Source organism: Semicossyphus pulcher, unplaced genomic scaffold (assembly GCF_022749685.1).
Source record: "Semicossyphus pulcher isolate SPU_LCO1_2020_fin unplaced genomic scaffold, fSemPul1.0.p SCAF_11, whole genome shotgun sequence".
Classification (NCBI taxonomy): Eukaryota; Metazoa; Chordata; class Actinopteri; order Labriformes; family Labridae; genus Semicossyphus; species Semicossyphus pulcher.
In genome coordinates this window covers 26,118,053-26,142,720 of record NW_027211615.1, presented here as the reverse complement: position 1 = coordinate 26,142,720, position 24,668 = coordinate 26,118,053, and the positions used below count along the sequence as shown (strand labels likewise).

The 24,668-nt window shown below is 41.4% G+C and overlaps 1 protein-coding gene across 1 annotated transcript in view; it reads right to left on the bottom strand.

Moving 5' to 3' along the window:
- The window catches only part of man1a1 (mannosidase, alpha, class 1A, member 1), a 163,631-nt gene that overhangs the window by 95,232 nt on the left and 43,731 nt on the right, over positions 1–24,668 (bottom strand). The gene's annotated exons all lie outside the window — the stretch shown is intronic.

Genomic DNA, 24,668 nt, shown 5'->3' with positions numbered 1-24,668 from the left:
ATCGGCGCTGATGAAACGTCGGGAGTATTGCTCATCTCTGGTGATTAGCCTCATAGCAGGAGGGAAGACACACAGAGGCACACAAGCCATCATTCAGGGCTGTCATTACCCAAACCCTTTAATGCCACCCCAACACCTTAAGTCTGTGTTTCTGCCGGGGAAGCTCAATAAATCATTAAGCATGCAGCCCTGAGCCCTCAGCAAAGCTTTTAGTCCTAACATACTTGTTATAAACACAAGACTAAGTCTGTCTGACCACTTAGAGGTGAGACGGAGAAGGAAAAGATCTCGAAATGGAAGACGGGGAAATCAAAAGAGAGAGCAAGAAGGGAAAACATTAATACATCAGCGTAGAGAGGCTGACGTACAGAGATAAGGGCAGAGAGTAAAGATACGAAAAAAACACTGGAATAATAATAAGGATGGAAAAATAGCCGAAGTCAGGGGAGAAAATGATGGAGCCATGAAGTGAAGCTGTGGGCCAGAGAGCTGCTGCTGTGCTATTGTGTAAATCTGCCGTTTATATCCCTATGTTAGATGTGGGTGGATGCATAGGCAGCTAAAAGCTTTCCATTAGACACCGTGCTGAATCATCAGCTGGAGGTGCAGCAGGGCGACCGTTGTCCATCACAACTCGTACTGTGCTCACTCTGTGCCGGGAAATTATTATTATTCCTTTACAATCACCACTGTGAGAGTCGCATACAAAAATATCTCTGGGTAAAGCTGCTGCTGTCGCACATTAAGCATCTTTACATTTTCATCCTATTTAAACTAAATGAACAAACGGTGAGATGATGAGATTAACCCTCGTCAGGGAAACTGAATCCCTAAAGACAAGCTGAGTAATAAAGGAAGAGTTCAAGAGTTTGCTTTATGAGAGAAGATGCAAAGATCAACACCACTATTCTGTTGTTACGTATGTTTCTGTGTTAGGTACAGTGCTAAAAACTGAAGGCAATTAGCCTAGCTTAGCATAATGACTGGAAGCAGGGGGTAACACCTAGCCTGGCTCTCTCTAAAGCTTGAGACATAAATATAAAGACAACAGTTTGCTGTATTATGGGGAGTTAGTGGCTGTCACTATTTCTTGATGAACACTAGCCCAAGTTGAAGAAGAAGGAAGAAGAGGAGGAGGAGGAGGAGAAGGAGGAGGAGATGGAGGAGGAGAAGGAGTAGAAGAAGGAGTAGGAGAAGGAGGAGGAGAAGGAGGAGGAGGAGTAGAAGAAGAAGAAGTAGAAGAAAGAGGAGGAGGGGGAGGAGAATGAGCAGAAGAAGAAGTAGAAGTAGTAGAAGTAGAAGTCGAAGTCGAAGTAGAAGAAGTAGAAGTCGAAGTAGAAGAAGAAGAAGTAGAAGTTGAAGTAGAAGAAGTAGAAGGAGAAGTAGAAGTAGAAGTAGAAGTAGAAGAAGAAGTAGAAGAAGAAGTAGAAGTAGAAGTAGAAGAAGAAGTAGAAGAAGTAGAAGAACCGGCCACCCTGCGGTTCCAAAGCCAAGGCCCTGCAGACTTAGCTTCTGTCTACCTCTATTGAGTCTCATGTTAATAAATGAGCTTTGGCGTTGGTGGAAGTGGTTAACTAACTTTGGTAAAGGCAAAACTCACCCTGAATTCATGCTAAGCTAAGCTAATTGCCCCCAGCTCTGACCTCAACTCAGAACAGATATATCAGTGCTGCTGTTGGGCACGGTCACAGATTAAAAACATGAGTCTTTGTTCTCTCCCATGCGAGCCAAAGGGGAAAACATACCACCAAGACATGTGATAACAATCAGGAAGTTAAGGGAGAACATCATCACCAAACACACTGTGCATGCAAACAACATCTAAATGTGTGTTATAGAAAGAGTGATCATGTGACTTGAGGTGTCAGCAGATTAAGTTACTTTCCCTTCCTGTTCCTCCATCCCTCTCACATATTCGTTCCATTGAAACCTCCAAACGACAAAGAGAGGACAAGACACTTTCCTCCCGTCTATTGTCTTGTCACTGTGCTTCCTTCCCCCTCACTGCTCCTCCTGTATCAGAGTGTGTGTGATGTGAGAGGTGCAGGTGGTCAAAGAGTGGCCTGAATACTAATAAGAAAGGAAAGGTATATTACAAGTTTGATGACAGTGGTTCCTTAGATTCTACAATATCTGAACAAGTTGGTGCACATTTTTCTTTGAAATATTGTTAGACTTGCTGGCGACCTTCTGATTCTTTTTAACCATGATTGCACAAACCATAAGAAGGCTTTTCATATCTTAAAGTACACAGATGACAACGATCACTGATCTGGGCTTTAATCAAAGAGATCTCTGATGTTTGTGTGACAGCTTGTCTAAGACCACGATGGCAGAGGGCGCCGAGAAATCTGCTAAAATCAGCTTGTTACCAGATCCAGGATTTGTGTCAGTGTCCAGATGGGAAGGACTTAAAAAAAGAGAGACGGGATTCAGCCGAGGTCCCCGAGGTCTGAGAGCAAATTCCAGTGATCTTGGAGGTGATGTGTGTGAGCGGCTGAGGATTTTGTTTCTGTTTGTGATGGTGAGGCAGCAGATGGCTCAGCAGAGGGCAGCGTCTATGATGCTGCTGTAAAACATGAGTGGTAGCCGAGGAGGAGAAAGTCGGGGATGCTTCCATAAAGGCAGAGCGGTGGGGGAGGACAGGCCTTATGATATGTGCTGTAGGTGGGAGGTTTGTCACAGCGGGTGGATTCTTACATTTGTAAGATCTTTTAAGAAATCCTCATGTTGTTCGTCCTTGACTCTCAGTTGAAAGGAAACACTCGCAGCTGCTTGTTTCCTCTTGTTGCAACCAGTGTGTGTGCACCATGGGAATACATTTAATCTCTCTTCTATTCAGCTACTACTTAGCATATCATTTGTGTTATTACTCGTGGTAGTGTGCACGGTATATCCAAATTTAGGTACTCTTTTGTTAAAAAGGGTTTCATACGTTACATCGTTACTTGTTGCTCTTGCCTCAACCTGTTTTCAACTGACAAAAACAGCAGGGCATCTTCAGAAACAATACCTCCACACCCTGTACGGCTTAACAAAACAGGCTGCTAAAATATACTGAGCAGACACTTACAGCAGACATACTGACATAACTCAGCCTGTTTCAAGGTGTGAGTCGAGGCAGTAGCAAGTGACCCAAGAGCAGACGATAATAGTCAGACTGGCTCAATACAATGCTTTAATACGCATTTGATATCTTACAAACAGGTACTGGCAGGTAAGCAAGTAGGCATGGGGATAAAAGAGCGACAGAAAAGGGGAACTGAAGAGCAGATTGTAACAACTCTAAAGACAAGAGGTGCTGTCTTGTGCAAGGAAGGAAACACTTCAACATTCCCCAAGTGCATCAGAGGAAGACATTGAGACTTCTCCAAGGACTACAAAATAAATCAGGTCATCTCAAAGATGTCAGTTTCGTTCTCTTTGGCGCCACCTATGGCGATAAACGGTAATTGCAGGAGCACACTTCCAAGATATCCAGACAGTGTTTCATGTGTGATGTCCACGGATGGCTCCGGCTGTTACTCTTGATTTTCCTGGCTGACGGTCGCTTTCCTTTTTAGACTGTTTGCCTTGCAGAGAGCTGAAAAGCAGCCGCTTAGCTCCGCCTACCCTCTCTGGCAGACCAATCACTGCTGGCTGATGGAAAACGAGTCACTAACTGGGCGCCGCTTGTGATTTTTTCCGCATACGTTGCACCCAGTCTGTAATACTGCAAATGCAAAGGCTTTCATCAGTGGGCCATAGGCTCAATCACCATTGTGTTACCTCATTCTGTGATAGACAGTGACTTAGCATTTATTTAAATGAAAATACTTTAAGCTAGCTAGCCAGCTGGTAGGATTGCTAAATCATATGAGATATGTAGCATTTCAGTAGCATGCTTATCAATGTCAGGCCTACCCAACTGTACGGTAAATCGCAGGACAGACCTCTCAGGGTATGTGATCTCCAAAATGACAACGGATTAAGCCACGACCTATTTAGGGTCTTATTTCGGTGTCTTTTAATACTGTTAAAAAGCTAAGAAAGCTAGCACTACCTTTGTCACTTTGAAACATGTGTTTATTGTTTTGTGCTACAAAAGTCAGAATTGAGGTATTTTTGAGAATGCTTAAATGACAAAAGGGACGGGTTCAGAAAAGTAAGGATTGCATGTTCTCATATGATTCTAACCCTGTTTTGATGAAACTTATAAAGTTGAACACTGGCTGAAGCTGAGAAATGGCCTGATGGATGAGAAATGAAAGAGCTAGTGCCCTCAGAAGACAAGAATCATTACCTTTCTGCTCCCAGACAGAGAATAAGGATGGATGGGAGAGGGATGGCACAAAGAATGGGAGACTCAAGGTCCAAAAGTCGTTAACGAGCAGTATCAGTTCCTCCATGCCCGTGTGCCTCTGAACACAATCCATCCTGTTGTGCCTCCTCCTACACTCATCTAATGAGGGACGCATCAATCTTTGCTCTTTCTTCAGTTCTCTTTTTTCAGTACTTCCATCCTTCCTCCCTCCTCTGGTTGTTTATAGCATTTTCCGTCCTTCCATCCTCAACCACTCCCTTCCTTTAGGAGACAATGAGTGCAGAGGGGAGTGATGGATGGATTAAAAAAGAGAGCACCATATCTTGCAGGCTTCATTCATCTACATAGGCAGATGTCCTTTCTCTGCACTGAGCACACACACACACACACACACACACACACACACACACACACACACACACACACACACACACACACACACACACACACACACACTCCTACCTGTCACATCCTATACGATATCATGTACAAAGTGTTATTCTCCTGCAGTTTGGTGCAAGAAACACGAGTATTGGCTGGTAAATAACTTTATTAGTGTGATGTCAATAACAATACTTCCTTACTGCTTCCTGCGTGTGTGTGTGTGTGTGTGTGTGCGTGTGTGTCAGACAGTGATGCATTGTTTGGTTGTTCAGAACAAAATAACCTTCACTTTCGCGCAATCAGGCGGCAAAGACGGAGCCGTAATCTGTGAGGCTGTGATGTGGGAGTGAGCGTGAGTGACTGAGAGCGATTGACAAATGTGATGCTGCTGTTTCACCCTCACACACAATCATTCACACACAAAAACACCCACTTTATTGGGTGGACAGAGGTCAACATGTGAACATGATATCTATATATATATATAGTCTTTGATGAGGATTACATATATTACACTTAGAACCTCTAAACAGTAGCTGGCGTAACAATGTCACTGTGGTATCTTGCAGGAACACCATGAACACTGTGATTAAGCAATAAGTCTCCATTGATGTATCTGTTCCCAAACTGTCCGAAATGTGTCACGTTTTGAAGGTGATGTTTGTTTGAATGTGTGTTAGTACATTGAAATATACAATATTATATTTTCCTATAGGTTTAACATAAATGGATTTGTTTTTGTAACCTGACTGATGTAGGATTTATGAGACCGATACCAATACTGGTGTTTGGGGGGAATCACAAATCATTGATATCGGGGCTGATTAAGTGAATTTTAGAGTGGGATTGAAAAAATGACTTTTTCATGTGCATTTAACAACATTAAGACAGAGCAAAGGCCCCCAGGAGAATGCTTTCTTAAACAAACACCTTAATAAAGAATATTTATCATTACTATACATTGTCTAGAGCCAGACTTGGCTGCACAGCGGTGCAGATGTAGGGGGCTTTGTCGCATGTTCTCCGTGTGCATGAGCGTGAAAGGTTGTCTGTCTGTGTGTCAGCCCTGTGATTGACTGGTGATCAGTCCAAGGTGTACCCCGCCTCTCGCCCAATGACAGCTGGGATGGGCTCCAGCCTGATTGTCTGTGCTGCAGACAGTGCTGCGAGTAGCGTAAGCAATACAGTTGGATGAGTTAAGCTAGATTAAAAGGACAATATCAGTTATATTGCATTAAATCTGCTTACAACAATCTTTTCCTGTGTTATATGATCCCAAAGTGACGTAAACTGTGATCATATTTAAAGTGAATAGGGTCAGAAAACATCTCGATATGTGGGTTTCTCTGCACATCACAGTAAATGTCATGTGGATTACATCATGTATTCTCCGCGAACACAAAGCGTGACCTCCACAGTCGGCTGTGCCCTCCAGCTGTGGGTCACGCTGAGCTCCTTCGCATCTTCCTTTCACTGTTATTCAGAGCTCCCGGTTCTACACGATTCAACCTGAGCACAGAGCCGTGGATTATGTCACAGCAGCCATGTGAGGGCGAAGCTCCACGACCATAATAAAGTCAGCCCTGCAACTGTAGGTCACATGGATTGTGACTCAATCTGTGGCTCTTCTTCCCCTGAAGCTTTCTGCTCCTCTGTGTCAGGCAGCATCAGCATTAACTTGCATCCGATAACAAGTGTTAAATGTGTGTGACTGATGAATGAATCCATGCTCGTCCTTTTGTGAGCATCTTTTCTTTTCTATACGAGACTACAGATGACTCCCAGTTCTCGGCAACAAAACATCTCTGATAAAATCTTTCATTTAAAGTCTTTCTAGTGCATTTTGCCTCTTTCAAACAATATTAGCATCTGCGTGTGGCACTCGGTATTTAATAAAGTTTGGATGAAGTTAATCAAAGTCAGTTATCTCTGTGGAATCAGATTTTTGTGAGACACCACCCGTGGCAAAGGGAACAGCCAGTCCCTTACTTAAATGGTTTTGGACAGTACGTCATCTTCACGCGGCAATTTTGTGCGAAAACGATTTTGCCTTCAAAATTTGTTTTGCCTTTTGTCCATGCAAAAAGAAAATTGTCAATACTTGGCAGTGTAATGAAAAAAATTTGATTGATATTTGCTGAACTCAAACGACCACAGAGGGCATTTGTTCCAACCTTTCATAACTACAGAAGGTTTTGGTTCTAACTAAGTATCTTATATTTAGAGCAGAAAACACGTCCTCATATCGACATATTTGTACAGGAATAAGGGTTAGCATTTTGAAATGGTGGCAGGTATGTTTAGGCACCTTTCCTACACAACTACTACGGCCACTAAAGGATTCCTGCCTACCTATAGACCTAAATATGGTTGGTAAAAAGATGTCAGACGGCTGCAGATGTGTCATAAAAGGCCTAATCTTTTCAGCACTGTACGGTCTCTGAGTTTAGGTACCACACAGTAGAAGGAAATAAAGTAGTAAACCAAACAAATTACCTTAAAAGATTTGATAAGGGATTGAAAATCATTCAGATTTGAAACACCCGGTCCTTACAGAAGAGCATATCCAGGCGTCCAGGTGGCCTAGTGGCAAAGATGTAATCACAACTGGTTTGATTTCAACCTTTGTTGAATGTCCTCTCCCCGCCTGTCACTCCCCATGTGTCCTGTCTCCCTCTTTTATCTGATATAAATAAATAAAAACATGGCTGTAAAGATAACCTCCTCCCAGCCTTACGGGTAGAGATAAATGAATATTGGCACGACATGCTGACTCAGCAGCCTTCAAAAGACTGACAGCAGTCAAAGTGTCAGTGATATTAAAGAACTGAAGGCTCCTTTCATCTTGTGAAAATTCAGTCTTAAAAAAAAAGTTTTTCTTCAGCTCGCTGCTTTTCTGATCCAGGAAATGTTCTTTGGATAGAGAAAGGTCCTGATGGGTCCTGTATTGTAAAGCTAACTAAATGCAAACTCCAGGTTTAATCCTTAATCCTACAATTTGATCCAGATCTCAGCACCCTCGGCCCGGCTGGTGATCCCATTTAGCCCCGAATACCGCTCCAGTTTTGAGTCTACACTGTATTTTGTGAGAGGTCGCGGAGGGGAGGTGAGGAAAAGTGATGGCTAAGCCTTTGGCTAATCGTGTTATCGCAGGCAGAAAGCATGCGCTCGCACAAACGCACACGTACACATCCCCAAAGTGTATTAACCTCCTGACTTCTGCTGCCAGATACTCAAGCATCAACACTTTCTGTCAAGGTTACAGTGAAAGACGTTACCACACTTCCCTGTGTGTGTGTTTAACATCTTACAATGATACACAATGAAAAGAGGGACTAAAAGCTAATCTGTGATAATATATTAAATACAGGCTAAAAAGTATGGAGGACCAAAGCTGCCAAAATAAACAGGTAAATTAAAGAATAGTAAAATACATTACTAAAATGGAATTTCGGTACCATCAAATGTTGCAAAAATGAAAAATAAATCTAGCTGTAAATAAATTGATAAAATGTGGCACAAAATGTATATACTTATTTTAAACTGTTTCTTCTACTTATTATTATTCTACTTGTATTAAAATAAATTGGCAAAGTAATAAAAAACATAAATAAATGCATACATTTGGAAACTAATTTGAAGCAAAAACAATTAATACAACTTAAATAAATAATTGATAAAAAATAAACACATAAAAGGTAAAAAATAACAGAGAAAAGTAAATGAAAGTTAAATGAAAGTTAAATGAAAGTAGATAACAATAATAAAGGAGGAAAAACAAAAACAGAAAAATGTATTATTATTAGCATAAATTAAGAAATGCCAACATTTAAAAACTAAATTTAAAAGAAAAAATTAATTAATTAATTGATTAATTTTACAATAATTCTAAATTAAGAAAATAAATAAATACAGGGCGAAATTAAACAGGTAAGTAGAGTAAATAATACAAAAGTAAATTAAACAAACTTGCAAAATAAAACATACATTTTGTTGTTTTTAAATATTATTTATAATACTTTAATGACATTTTAATTAATTCATCGCATTGTTGATTTATTTATTTTTCTTATTTTGGCAGCTTTCGTCCTCCGTACAAAGAAGCTTATATGAAAATAAATTGGAGAGTTTATCGGTCATGTTGTCTGGTTGCTTTGTTTACTCATGTGTGGGAACTTTGCAGGGACCAGGCAGACTTTCTAGGAGTGTGTACACAGGTGTTTGTGTGTATGAGTGTGTGTGTTCATCGGGCGGAGAGGGCGGTGCTGCTGCAGTGTGATTTTCAAGGCCTTGTGGGGAGTCAGGGAGGAAGGGGTTCAAAGCCCAGGCGAGCAGGCTTGTTATTCAGTGTGTGTGTGAGTGTGTGATTAATTAATGTGGATACAGACTCAAGGTTCTATCACAAAAGGCTCGGGAGATGAGGCACAGAGCTGCAAAGTGTGCGTGTGTGTGTGTGTGTGTGTGTGTGTTCATGTGATGGATTCCCCCATTTCGGCTGCTGCAGTGCTCCCTCGTCTGTGTCCCACCCACCAATGTGCACAGTGGGATTTACATCATTTCAGACACAACCAAATACAACCTCTTTCCCTCCCTCACACACACACGCACACACACACACACACGCACCATGAAACCTGAGGGAAGACCAGGGCAGAATTACTCCATCCATTTCAATTACAGAGATTGAATATCTGATTCAGACGCACACAATGCTGCGTGGGAGAGGACGCTGCAGCCCAGGAGTCAATGTCAAATTATTTCAGAGAGTGAATGACTTGTCTGGAAATAGAAAGACACAAAAACATTAGCCTCCTCGACTGGTGGGCGATAACAATATTTTTAACCGTGGCAGAAAACTGAATGAGATTTGGTTTGACTGACTGATGGGGTCGTGGCCCGAAACAAACGCTCCATTTGCTTTGACGGCTGCAGTGCACGCATGCTGGGGCAACAAGTCACACGACAACACAACAAAAATGTTGAGTGACTGGTTGTCTTGCTGTGTGTTTCCAGTTCACCTCACTGGAGTTCAACTGGTTTTTACTATGGTCTTCTTGATCCTGCACTATGTGGGGGTTTTGTTCCACTATGAGTCACAGTCAGAAGGTCCTTATGCTTTTTAATGCTAAGACATTACAGACAGAGAGCAGACTTAACACTGCTGCTGAGGTTAACTTTTAACCACTTTGTACAGTTGAAAAAGTCTTCCCGAAACTTCTTACAAATGCTGCTTGGCTTTTGATGTGCACTTTTTATTATTTTCATTATAGATTAATCTGCAGACTATTTCAGAACAATAGCAATTGTATCTATTTAAAGCACATTTTATTACAGGTAAGCTCAATGTGCTTTACAATGGGGGTAAAAGTAACATCTCCAAATTGCTTGTCCAAAGACAATTTATTGGCTATTCTAAATGATAAAAATTCTTTGAAGCTGGAACTAGCAAATGTTTAACATTTTTTGCTTGAAAAATTACGATGAATCAATATCAAAATTAATTCCCTTTTACTGCCTAATTGATTAATCAACTAATCGTTGGAGCTCCCGATAAATTAGAGCCCAGGTAGTCAGTGGACTGGCCCCGATCTTACATGTTGGACCTTTTAAAGTCTCTACAGTCTTCTTACTTAAAGCTGTTTCTTATTTAAGGTGGAAGCACAACAGGGATCTAGCGTTGCTATAAACGTGCGGACGTTGTGAAACAGCCGTCTCTTAATAATCGGTCGTGTTAAGTTACTTGACTTTGGGAGCTGCAGAATTTACTCGTCTTTCTTGTCCTTTGCTGCCTGTGATTGTTGACGTGGTTGCGAAAGGTTGCGAAACAGCTAAAGCTGAAAATAAAGTTGGAATAATGTCTTTGTTATAACTTATAAAGAGACATGCTGCCAAACGGCTGACTTTAAGTGAGAAGAAGGAGCATCTGCGGGGTTTCTTCATTCTTTAATAGACTTTTGTTAAAGTTACGACCGGCCCCCTCTCCTCTGTCTGCCCTCTAACACAGAAACACTCTCATGTCCTTCCTCATCCAGAAAATCTGTGAAATGAAAAACATTACAGGCTGAACAGAGCAGCCAAAAAGTTATTAACTTTAATTAGTTGTGGTGCACTCAACTGTACTGTAAATAACGTCCAAATAAGCCAACTGGGAGACATTTAATGGCGTTATAATTGATGGCATAATAGACCATGGTTAAACAGACATCTGTGCTGGATTTAAACCAACAACCCAAATCAGTTCCTGGCAGAAAAGCTTGGTGCAGCCAAAAACTGGCTCAGCCTCGCTGTGTGCTGTCAGAGCACAAAAGCCTGTCAGTGGAGCAGCAATTAAATAGTTGACTGACAAAAAAATGGCTTTAAAAAGAGTCATTATGCAGTCAGAGGGGCTAAAAAGTACCTGTTTACATGGAGAGTAACTATTGTAAAAGCTGGAGGAGCACAGGTCTCCCACGACGTAAATGTACTTTACTGTTTGAATGCCACGTCTGACATTTGAAGGTCAAGTGTGATTGTAAAGGAAGATGCTACAGTTCTGATTTTATTTCTACTATCTCTAAAGTAAAGTGATGCAAGGAGGTGCAGCATCACTCCGGGGGACAAGGAGCAGAAAAGCCATAGAGAGGTCCTGGCATGGAGGAAAGGCCACGGGAGACAGGAGGGAAAACAACCTAAAGAAAAGAAACCATCACAAAAATCCCTGGCAGCATCCGTGGCAAAGCCTGCCATTCATCCAACCAGCCTTTTAAAGCACCGCAGGCAGGGCCAAGCAGATAACCTCCACTGCAGAGCCTGTGTGTCTCAGGAGATATACAAGCCTTTTACTTCCTCACACTGCCTGTAGCTACAGATCCCTCCAACTGCCCAGCAAATAACCGGAGTCTTAACAGGCTGTCAGAGTATAATGGGAATTAGCTAACCCCAAGTAGCAGGGGGTGGAGAGCGCCGGTGAAAATAAGAAAGGAGTAAATCAAGAGCTCTTTCTGTTCATCCCAGAGCAAAGTACAGAGCACATTAAAATTTAACATCACATCTAATGGGTCCACCTTAATAAATCATACAGTATATCATGGACTGCTCTAACAGAGCTGCCCCCTATACTCTATGATTCATATCAGCAGTTGAGAAGACCTAAAGTCGACTCACATTTTGTCAGTCGAGTCTTGGACAATGACGCAGCTAAAAAAGTGCAGCATCAACAGCAAGCTGGACATTTGACAGCGTCTCATAACAACCAAAAACCAACAAACTAACTGTGATGGTGAGAGAAACAGGCAGCTCGTCTTCTGTCTTCTGTCTGCTCTCTGCTCCGCTGATGACTGTCATCCAAGTCTGCCGCACCACTTTTGAACCAGACGTTTGTACGAGCTCCTCCACTGCCCGAGACTATGACTGACTCTTTGGCTTCAGGCGCTGTCAGCAGGCTGGCAGGAGCGATGCTCCACTATGTGCTGGGATTTTATAACTGAATCTGAGGAGGATGCACACATTTAGTTTCTCTAAGTTAAGGAGAGTCTTCATGAAGGAACTGAAACATGAGACATAAGACTCACAGAGGCAGCTATAGGAGTTTAGTGTGCAACTGAAGTGGAAAAAAAGCTCGACTCTTACTGAGATTCTTAATATTATGAGTCATTTTTATAGTAGCTAATGGTAATAATGGACCTGTTGACTACAACTGTTACAATTATTATTATCATTACCATAGCGTTCTTGCTAATATACCACACACCACCATTATTGCCGTGGTAACTATATGTCTCTAATATCTGTTGTTGTTGTTGCTCTGTTTATTTGTCTCTATCCTGCATCTCCGTCTATCCCACTCTTCGGCCCGTCCAGTCGACGCAGATGGCTGTTCGACATGAGCCTGGCTCTGCTCGAGGTTTCGGTTTAAAGTGCTGCTGATGGTGGATTCATGTTGGGTCTCTCTCTAAATAACATTAAAAAAAGAGCACAGTCTAGACCTGCTCTTTTTGTAAAGTGTCTTGAGACAACCTTGGTTATGATTTGGAGCTATATAAATATTCAAATATTCAAATTTACATATTGAAGAGCCAAATTTGAAAATGTTGAGTCTCCTTTAGTTTTGAATCTAGTTAGATGAGAAAAGTAGATTATTACCAAGGAAGCTTCTTCCAATAAAATCAAATCAAATTTTATTTGTATAGCGCCAAATCAAAACCAAAGATATCTCGAGACACTTTACAAAAACAGCAGGTCTAGACTGTAATCTTTGTTATGTTATTCAAAGAGAGGCCCAACATGAATCACCAGGAGTAGCACTTAGCAACATTCGGCACCTTGAACAGCCGTCTGCCTCGACTGGATGGGCCGAAAAATGGGATAGAAGGAGATGCAGGACAGAGACAGGCAAAGAGAGCAACAACAACAACAACAACAGGTAATACATACTTATGGTTATGATGCCAATAATAGTGGTACACTAGTGTAAAGATTAGCAAGAACAGCATAGTAATGATGAAAGGCTGAGAATAATAAATTAGCAAGAGAAGCATAGTAATGATAAAGGCTGTAGTAATAGTAATTGTAACCGTTGGAGTAGACAGGTCTACTATTAGCATTAGCAGCAACAATAATGATTCTATGGGGAGGACTGATATCAATAGTTGTTGCAGTCTGAGTCGAGCAGGTCCAAAGAACTGTCACTGGCTAAAAGTGAACCGGGGATGTTCAGGTTCTTTCATGGTTGGCTCCAAGCCCTCGAGCCACCAGGGCATATGGTCATAATTTAGATAGAAGTCCAAATAACAATATATTTTTAAAGAGTTACTTCCTGAAACCAATAATGGGCTCACACACTACTGCTGGTGTTTATAGCTTAACAAACGTGTGGCTAACACCAATATTGTTGCCAAAATATGTTCTCAATGGAGCATTTTTGGATGGATCAATGGAACAGTTCTTATTTTCAGATTGTTTGTCGTATTTTTGTTACAACATTGGAAACTTGTTATTCATTGTTGGACATACACAACCATATTGATACACATTATGAACAAAGAGCTCACATCAGCTGTGCACATGTATTGGCCTTCATAGGATTCTCTACTTCATCATTATTTAGAGAGTACGTGTCATCTGTCTGACTTTCCTGCTCCATGTTGGAATAAATGATGCTTTTTCCGGGTACTCGGACTTTAAGGTGTTCTGAACTTTCCTCAGAAACAGCCCACAGCTTAGACCAAAAGACAGATGGCATCTTAGTTCACACTCACAAACACGCACACAAGCACACAAACATACGCACAAACAATGCCCTGTCATACCCCAGACCTACTCACACAGGGCTGGATGGCAAACAACCGAACAAAAATCCGCCCTTTTCTCCTTTTCCTGCAACAGGAGACATCGGTAGTGACCTTTAACGTGCTGTGGCCAAGTCAAGTGTGTTTATTTTAGACATCAGCGCAGCGCACACACACACAAACAGCCTACGGGGAGTTTTTTTGGTTGGTTGAACACATGAGTGCCGTCCTGTGCTGGCCCTGAGCTAGAATGAGAGGCGAGCCCAGACGAGAAGAACCACGTTTCAACCTTTCGCTTGTTTGGCTGTTGTGAGGCGCAGCCAGTGGCCTGTCAACAGTGCCAATTAAAGAGCAGCAGTGAGGAAACCACACAGACGGGAAAGTCCACAGACAGAATCACTGGATATGCTACTGTACACTCCGACATTTCAACACCAAAAAAAGCCTGTTTGATCTTTTTCTTTTTTAAAATCTAAACTGGAACTGGCCTTGAAAAACGATCCTCCAACTAGGCTACATTACGCTCCATTGGCCAAAATACAGTTATATCTGTAACGTGTATCTTTTATGGACCTCGGTGAAAGAAAGAGATGTTTGAGTTAATCAGAAGTGAAACTATTTGTCCTGCAGAGCGAGCTCTGACTTCATTGTTATCATTTTGAGCATGTTGTCCTTGGCGTGTACGTTTCTGTGCCATTTCAAAAGAAGACAACATGATGGCAATTTCATTGTTCTAAGGTTTCCAAGAGCTAAAGTAGCCCAAACCTCATCATCAATGCATCTTTCTATATGCTATATATATATATATATATATATATATATAAAGTGCCCTGAGATAAGTTCTGTTGTGATTTGGTGCTATATAAACAAAAGTGACCTGGTTTAAAATTGGCATTACTTGTTACATTAGTCAGCCTCATATTGAATCGATAAATACGACATATTAGCTTGTGACGTGAAATGTCAGAGCTCGTGTCACGATCACACTAGTTCTGTCTCGGGCTGTGACGGGACTTAATTTTTCTGACGCGGTGAAACGCTAGCGCCCCCTTGCGGTTTGGCAGTTAAACGCCGCCTCAGCCCGCTACAAGTATGTTTTCTTTGTTTAACTACAGTGCGTCCTCAAGACAGTAAATCATCGACATGAGTGAACACAGCATGAGCGGTGGAATGGCGACTTTATTTTCACTACTAAGTTGGTTTCCTTCTTTGTTGAAATGAAATCTGTGGTGCCGGGAGGTTGTTGTTGTTGTAGCCGCTAAACTAGCATATTGCGAGACTGCGCACAGGCTCAGGGTTGAAACAGCAGTGCTCTGACAGCCAATTGTTGTGATTTTTTAAACAACTCTATTGTTCATAATGTATCGTTCTGTATGGAAAGATGAGGTGCGTCCCTGGGTCGTATGGATAGTGAGTTTAATGTGTCCTTTTAGATTTTAACACACCAGAGACGCTGGATGCGTACTGAGCAACATCACCGTGTTTATATTTAAAAATAATGAAGCGGTGAAGATGTCACTTGGTCCGCCCAGCGGTTGGCGTCAAATTATTGCAGTAATCTGGTCATGCGGTTACCGTTACAGCCCTAGTTCTGTCATGTCTGTTCCTTTCCATAATAAAAGGTTAAATTTTACTCAAAACCACCTCGAAAAGAGAATCAAGCACGGCGTTAGTTCAGGCAGGCCGCGACGTCAAGCTCTATATTAGCTGTCAACAGCGAGCTAAGCCAATCCTCAATCAGCTCATGGCTCCGCTGACTTCCCCGATGCCTTCTATTGGAAAATTACAGTCAGAGCGATTATTTAAACAGCTGTAGCCCAGCTTCCTTTGCTGCTTCCTCTGCTGGCTGATTTGCAACCCAGCTCCACCCCAGCTCCTCCCTTCATGCTGTGTTTGAAATTAGTCATCGTCATTCATGCTGTTCTGTTCTGGGGGGTCTTTGCCGCTGCGCTCCCTGCTGTAGCCGTACATGATGGCTCACAAAGGGCAGGAAGGTGTGCTCTTCCTGCCTCAGGCTTTGGGAGTCCCAGAACAGAACCATACCGCCAAATATAACTTGTACAAAGTAAATAAAGATTATTTTGACATAATGGTCCTGACTGAAATAAATGTATGGTAATCCACTACGGACAGCAAACTGAAATAATGTGGGGATGGTACTTTCCGAATGCATTAGTACATTAACAAAGCAGTCCTCCCTGTGTTATGAGAGCACTGTTTCAGATGTCTCTCCCTGTATCACCAGTGTGGCCTCGTAAAAGAACAACTGGACTCCGTGATACAGCCTCAGTACTAAGCCCACCTCTGGCTCATTGTTTTATAATGGGGCTGAGATTAAATTAAATTCCATGATGTCCAACAGGAGTCAAGGTACAGCTTAAGGCTGGGCAGACAATTTACTGGCACTGAGCTCCCAACGAGCTCCTGATGATCAGGAGAAACTTAACAAGGTGATAATTCATCTTCCGGGGGACGTTTTTACATATTCTGGTCAGAGAGAGCTGGGTGGGAAAAGCCCTCAGTGGTTGTTCATCAGGAACAGTAATGTTAAAGTTGGACAGTTACAAGACGGGCTAAATAATTCAAATGTTCCTCATATCTGAAATATTACAATTAGAATAGAGGCTCTCTGTCAATCTGACGTTTTCACTCCCACCAGGTTCTTTTCTTACATCTTTATTCAGCAGGTTATAGCCTCTCCCCGAAGCCACAAAAGCTGAATGTGTCTAAAACTACTATGTCACAACACAATGTGACCCGCTCTGGATTTAGAAACACAGACATGAACTGTACCTGTCATTTGGGTGAGTCTCAACGGCAGCATGCTGGTTATAGACAGCTGAGTTGAGCGCTGAAAGATGGAGGGAGGGATTGGAAGCGACAGGAGGAGACATGGCTGCCTTGTCGCCTTTAGGTGTATTTAATTTTAGCCAAAAAGGCTGCCCGTACAGCCTCTCCAGGGACGGGAAGCCGCTATATTGTGGCTGATTAAATCATACAAAATACTAATACTGTCCTTCACGACCCCGTAATGGTCACGCCATAATTAGAATTAACAAAGGAAGCAGATTGGGACAAAGAGGACGAGATGGTTCAGATAACTTTCCAGCATTACATCAGCTATTTTTACCCACTTTGAAGGAGACGTTGCACACGTTTATTAAATTAATCAATCAACTCTGCACAATATTATCGACATTGCCTCCAAACTGTCACCATCAGTCAGCCTCTATGTAACCAGGCAGATCATATGTGAGGTGCATGAACTGCTGTTGACACTGGGGCAATTCTGCATGAAATTATCTACTGGAAGTGTTGCATCATGCACCACGAAACGCTGTTACAAGAGTCTAGACATTGCATGGGACAGCAATCCATCTGCCCTTCAGGCCCCCGATCAATGTGCAGAATATATTACCATTTTTATTGTCATGTTTGATATTAAGACCCAAGTGGTTACTAAGTCACTAATACTTATGCTCTATGAGATTACTCAACTGTTAAACCTTGGGTATAAATTTCAATATCACACTCGACTGCTGTTGTACAGAATATCAGCACAAGGCTGTAGGTCAGGTGTGCTGATATTCTGTATAACAGCATGACAGTGAGTGTGATATTGCTTTTATACAATAGTTTTGAAAAAGGGCATAGTTAAAGCTACTATGTTTGTGTCTACATGTTACAGCAGAACTTTGTATTTTCAACATTCATCTGTATGTTTCTGTTTATCATGCATCATTCATGTAAGAGTCTGCTGTAATGTTAACAGTATTAAGAACACCTGGCTGAAGCGAAATGATACACACAGTTAAAAGACCCAGTGCTGTTGTACTCTGTATCTGCACTTATTGAATGCCTCTTGTCCAATCAGATACCTTGTTGTACAATGTTAATTATTGGAACCTTTTCAGGCTTCGATAACAAGAAATAGTTGAAACCTAATAAGCAACACTCTTGGGGACAAAAAAAAATTGTCAGTTGTTACTGTGAGGCGAATACAACTCTGACATTCTGGTAATCTTCTTCATCAAAACTGTGTGGGTGATTTTGATCAGGTCTCACTGGGCTGGCAAAATTCAGAAACAATCTCAGATCTGTCATTACGTGTTGATTCAAGTGCTGCTAGATTGGTTTGCAGAGGTGTACAGCATCGCGCTTTTCCATTCGAGACTGACGTCAAACCAAGCAGGAAAAAAACAAACAAAAGAAATCTCACACGAAACAAGTGAAAACTTTGGTGAGGAGACTTTGTGTTCATGAAGGCGATAAAGGAGGATTGATAACACGTGCTGTCTGGGCCTTTAAGCTAATCATCCAAATGAGAAAATTAGGTAATTTTAAAAAAGCAATAAGAGGAGGCTCCCTGTGGCAGCCTTATCATTTTGTTGTTGCCACTCTTGTCTCGGCTTTCTCTCCTTCAAGGTGTGAGCGGCTGCTGAACTGCTCTTTCTGTCTGTTTCAAACACTGTGTCCTGTCTGCACCGACCTCTGAATAACCAGCTGTTAAAGACAGATGCATCTCATCTCTCAGGACACAACCCTGTATCCTGTAAACTACATTTATAGACAATAATTTGCAACAATTAATGACTGAATAACATTTCTCTGAACGTTAAGAGGAAATGGCAAATGAGAGAATCTTGTTCGTTAATGTTTCTGTCATTTGGCAAACATGTTGATAATGAAGAAATGAGGAACTGAGTACATACAGTATTACATGTTTCTGCTAAAATAGTATAATAATACACTATCCTCTCCCAGTGACTAGATATAAAGTGGAATAACCTAATGATGCATCCTCACCTTTTGAACAGTTTGTCAAATACTAACACAGGCTGTAGATTTCCCTCAAAAGCTTAAGGCTTGTCTTTAAATCGCAGCAGCTGTACTTGCTTAGGAAGGATTAGGAGCAGGCAGCATCGTCGCCATCCTCCCTGGCTCTTTGCTTCATAAGTGTTTTGGTTACAAACAAATTTTGCAATCCTGTTTGGTAAAACTTTTCCAAATCTGGTTGGTTGTCGGCCAAAGTGTTCGGTTAGGAACATAAACATAGCTGTCTGCCAGCGTTTTAGGATGATCTATGGCTGCTGGAAGATTCCCACCCTGGGAAAGAATTCAGCTTTTTCCTCATTAGTCCTGCGGATGTGGGTGAATGCATCATCTTCATGAACATTTTATATGTAATGAATGAATCAAAGAAGGGGACAGAAAACAGATAACAAGTAGAGACTGATTGGACAAAACGAAGCCATTTGAAGACGTCACCTTTTGATCTGAAAAAATGTGAAGGACAAGTACTATGTTGTGATATTTTAAGGGTTAAAAAATGATCCTTTTATAGAAAAAAGAAAGAAAAAATGGAAAATAATTGTTGGTTTTAGCCATTATTTTAAAAAAAGGCTTGAAAACCCAAGAAGAGAAGAAATTGGCTTCCATGAACAAACCCGATCTCTACCATCTGAAACCTTTTTCAGTTTTTAGCAGCTGAAAGATGTCATAGAAAACGTACAACCATAAAAATATGGCAAACATTACAGTGTGTAAACACCTCCCTGAATATACAGCCAAACACACTTGAAAAGCAAACAGCTGAGAGCACAGCTGTGTGTCTGAGACCGAGGAGCTTCTTCAGGGACTGACCAGAGAGAGGACAGATTCAACCTCCCACCCAAACAGGATCCAGTGCATCTGCAGCCCGTTTCTATTCAACAACTATACAGAGAAAACATTTGGGCTCTCCAGGCTCATCCATTCTGGAGTCCTTTGAAATAACAGGTCCATCTGGTACACCTTAGACAAGGATTTCTTGAATTTTTTGACACGTCATTGTGTTTTAACATCATGAACATCTTACCTCAGCAAGTGTCATAAGGCTGTTATTCTTTGTGTGGCATATTTTTGTATTTTTTAAGAACATATAATTTGCTTCAATGGCATATGTATATTAAAAACTATATATAATACCTATAAAACCTATTTGAAATGATTTATTGACCAACAGATTCAGCAAAAAGCTTCTCAGTTATGAGGATTTGCTGCTTTCCTTTGTCTGTCATGATATGAACTGCATATCCTTTCAGTGGCAGAGCCACGCTCCCTCCCACAGGGGATCCGGGTTCAAGTCCTGGTCCCAGCTACACAGGCAAGCAGGCCAGCTCAGTCTGTAGGGACTTGGCTTGGGAACCAGCGGGTGGCCGGTATGGACCAACCGTTTCATTGTGGCTGGTAGCTGGAGAGGAGCCAGTTCCTCTCCTGAGCACAGTCAAGGTGCCCTAGAGCAAGTTCATGTCCATGTGCAGCCGCCTCACTCTGACATCTCTGCATGAATGCATGTCCATAGGGTTCCAATTCTGTGTGTATTTCGGGCCTATGTGAGTGTCACATGTTTTTACTAACAGAGTGAAAAAGTTGAATTAATAAAGCATGTCTTCTTCTTTGGTTTTTGGATATTACGTACGGAAAACATTTGAAGACTCAATTGTGGCTTTAGGGAACATCCTTCACTTAGTCTCTGACATCTTAAGGGCCAAACTATTACGTGACTAACTGAGGAAAGAAGAGTCTTTGATAATTAAACTAATTGTTTCTAGATAATTAAACAAATCACTAGTTGCAGCTCTAATTTCCAATAAAACTTAAATGATTTAATCTGATTTTTTTGCAGCCCCGAAGTTAAAAAACAGGCCTAGCAATTTCCACGAGCGTGTGTCTGAGAACAGCTCAATAAAACAGGCAGCTAATAATTTACATTTACATAATTAGAAATTAAATTAAAATGTTTTCTTTATTACAATAAAATGAACCAGAGTCCTTTTTTATTTTAATAAAGTGAAACTTTCATCAGTAGTTAGATTTCACGATACAATAAAATAAATCCCACATTTGTTTTAAGCTTTTGAGAGGCGGCGTTACAGAAAATGAAAGCCCAGCTCTGCACCGGCCTCATGGAGAACATCTCTCAGTACAAGTAATATTCACCCTGTTCATTTTGAAAGGACATCCTGAACCTCTCGAACGTGTTAGTTATGTTTTTAATTTCAAACTCTGGTGGCCGGTTGGAACCAGCATCCAGCTCACTGTGAATCAGGGAAATGGCCTCTGGTATGTGAAGCGGCTTCATTGCATAATATTCCAGGTCAGGCTAATATCATCGTCATACATCATGTTCCATAGGAGTTGGAAACAGCTGTGACAAGGCCCTGGGGCAGGAGCTGTCTTATTTACTGAAGGAAGTGGGTCTGCAGGAGCAGGCGACGATTTATTTCTGCATGGCACAGACATGAGGGAAGGATCGAGGGAGGGAGAGAAACGCAGAGAGTTGAACAGGCTAATCTGACAATTAGTATTCGCACAGCTGCTTTCCTCTCTCCTCCTACATTTAGGTATGATAAATTCAGGTAATGAAACAGTGGATGGAATTTACACAAAGCTGATTGAATTTCCTCATTAAACATGAGAAGGGAATCATTAAAATGAGCCTGTAAATCTCCCAAACTCCATCATAGAATTGACTTGATTTCTCCCAAAGAGATGGAAGTTATTTGTTTAAATCCAGGTGTCTTGTGAACTTTCCAGAAGTATAGGAAGGAAGTATATTTCCCTGAATATGCCTAAAAATATGGTTGTGCATGTTTACAGAAGAGCAGTTGCATGACAATCCCTTTAAAGCTTAAAGAAAGAACTATACGAGGACAGACTAAAAGGAGGCTAAACATCACAAGAGTCATCTTAGTGCCTAAATTGAACAAAACAGACCTGCCCCAAATCTCTGGCTTCAAGAGTTTCTTCCTCACATGCTGCAGAATCAAAGCGCTTTCATCCTGTCAGTTGTGTACCTTTTTTGATAGTACAGAAACATATGAGCAGAAACCCAAAAATCAACAGCTCAGCTCTTGGCTGTTACAGTAAAGAAGTAAGACAGACGAATCTCAGGAGACGTAATGTTCTAAAATAACCACATTATCAATTCTAATGTGTTCTTTTTTTATGCAGCACAGATTTAAAGGTAAAACAGCGCTGAGGACGACTTTAAGACAGCAGAGTCACGCAGTCACAGCTTCGTCATCATGCTCCAAATAAATCCACATGGCTGCACATCAACACTCAATGCTATTAACCGGAGCCAATCAAAGGCCTGGGAGATCAACTAAAGCAATCTAATTATACAACAGCTCAGGTGATTTAGTGTGATACTGTAAACAAATAGTGGGCGAAGGATGAGGGAAGCTCTGTTCCTTATGTCTGTGCCATGTTACACGTTGAGTGTAGCACAGGAAAGGAATGATGGAAGATGAGTCCATTACTGAGAACTAATGGATGAAAGTGACGCCTTAACCTTTGCATCTCTGCAGTGCATTAATTCCTGATAATGGACACCACAAAGGGCATTATCTCACTATATTAGATACATGGCCCCCACCAAAGGAATGAAAGGCATCTTTAAATTAGAATAAAAAGTCATAGCTCACAAGTCATAACTCAGTTTTCCCTGGTGACAACTTATGGTATGACTAGGACCTGGAACAAGATTGTATAAGGTTATTATGCAATAAAAGCATCGTCCCCGATATGGTAATTAGGACAGACTTTAGTAACAACTTGGCAACGAGAGATATTTCAAGTCAGCTCATATAACCCTCTGGCTTCTTCAGCGCCAACAGGAAGCTAACATCATGCTAGCAAGATTAAATGTAAATTATTTGAACTTCTAACCAGGCGTCCATTATGAGAAAAAGAATATAAACCCTGCACCTGTGGCGATTACTGCGGGAGCACACTTCAGATATCCAGACAGTGCTGCATGTGTGACGTCCACGGTTGGCTCCGGTTGTAACTCTTGATTTTCCTGGCTGACGGTCGCTTTCCTTTTCAGACTGTTTGCTTCATCTGAGCGTTGAGTTTTTTTCTTCATCTTTGGATTTTCACTTCTTGTTGAAGTTGTATCTGTAGTCATCCATCTTCTCTTTGTTTGTTCAGCCATAGTAGATTACTGTTTACTCGCAACACTCGCAGAGAGCGGAAAAGCAGCCGCTTAGCTCCGCCTACCCTCTCTGGCAGACCAACCACCGCTGGCTGATGGAAAACGCGTCACTAACTGGGCGCCGCTTGTGATTTCTTACACGAAAGTCGCCACAGACACCCAGTCTGTAATACTGCAAATGCAAATGCTTTCATCTGAGGGCCATAGGCTCAGTCACCATTGTGTTACCTCATTCGGCGATAGATAGAGACTTCACAGACATCTGTTTACATGAAAATATTTGAGATTATCACCTAAAATATACAAAAACAACTTTCTGAACATTAGAAGACAATATGACAAGTAGGCTTCTTTTAGTTTCAGTAATTCCTGTTTTTTTATATATAAAATAAAAACAATAGCTTCGTGTACTGTGCAAGGGTTGGTTTGTGGTGAGGAACAGGCATACATCCATTACACATTTTAGCCTCTTTGGGGTCTTTGTTTTGGTTTAACGACCTCCAACTTCACTGCTATGACTCGTCTTTACCACTCTTATTAAGTGGAACATTTGTATCCAGCTACAACACTCTGCTGTACACTAGCATGTAGCTGATGAACCTATTATAATATTAAGCAGCTAAAAGAAAAGACAATTCCCTCAAGAGTCAAGTAAACAGAGTTAAAAGGAGAGTGCAACTGTTACCCAAGATGTAAGAACAATTTTGTGATAGAGTGTAAGTGATGTGTTTACAGCTTCCTCAGCTGTAACAAAGCTATAAATAATCACTTCATACCACATTAGACACCATCCTTTTCCCTGCTTCCCTCCGCTCAGCTGACACATCCATTTCACATTAATGCATTTCTTAATTACAGCTGTTTTTGAAGCGATCCCAATAGACATATATACGTTATATGTCTGTATTGTTGGAGAGAACCATCCAATATGAATGGTTTCTCTGCTGCACCTTTTCAGAAGAGGGCAACAGTAAAAAAAACCAACAACAAGCAGCGGGAGAAACTTCAGAACAGTTCAAGTACGTGAGTGTATTTTGGTGTCAAGAGACGAGTCTTATCTGCAGTGGAGGCACAGCTCCTCTCTTCACACATGAATGCCATCTTATCTCGTCGAGAGCTCGCAACGGCACTGCTCTCAACTGTCACATTCACCACACACAGACACACACACACACACGTGCGTGAGCGCATCTGGAGCTGAAGGTATCCAAACAAATATTGTCAGTGAGGATTTAATTAGGTCAAGAGAGAGAGAAAGAGTTCTTAACGAATTAAAAACCCCATTCCGGTTCTTATTAATCCAATCAGTCTGAATGAATTAAGGTTCATTATGTGTACAAACACTTAGAGTACACTTAGAGGCTTCAGCAGCAACATGTGCATCGCTCTGTGACAGTCTAAACAAAGATTAAAATGTATTCTATTATCCTGTTGCTCATGAGATGTGTCCAAAGTGCATTAAAATATATCAGCCTTTTCAATATTAACCAGTCAGACTCGACAAAGTGTTATCACAGTGTTTTTCAAGTCACTGGTCCCTTTCTCTGCTCACACAATTAGCAGAAAACCAAATTAGCTGTGATCATGTTATTACAGTTTTAATGAGTAGTACTGATTGTCTGCCATTGGCACGTGTGCTGTCACAACTGATCCTCTCCTTTTAGCATCATGTTTACTTTGGCGGCATTTCCCGGGGTCCGGATTCGAGCCAACGATCTCAGCCAGTGAAATG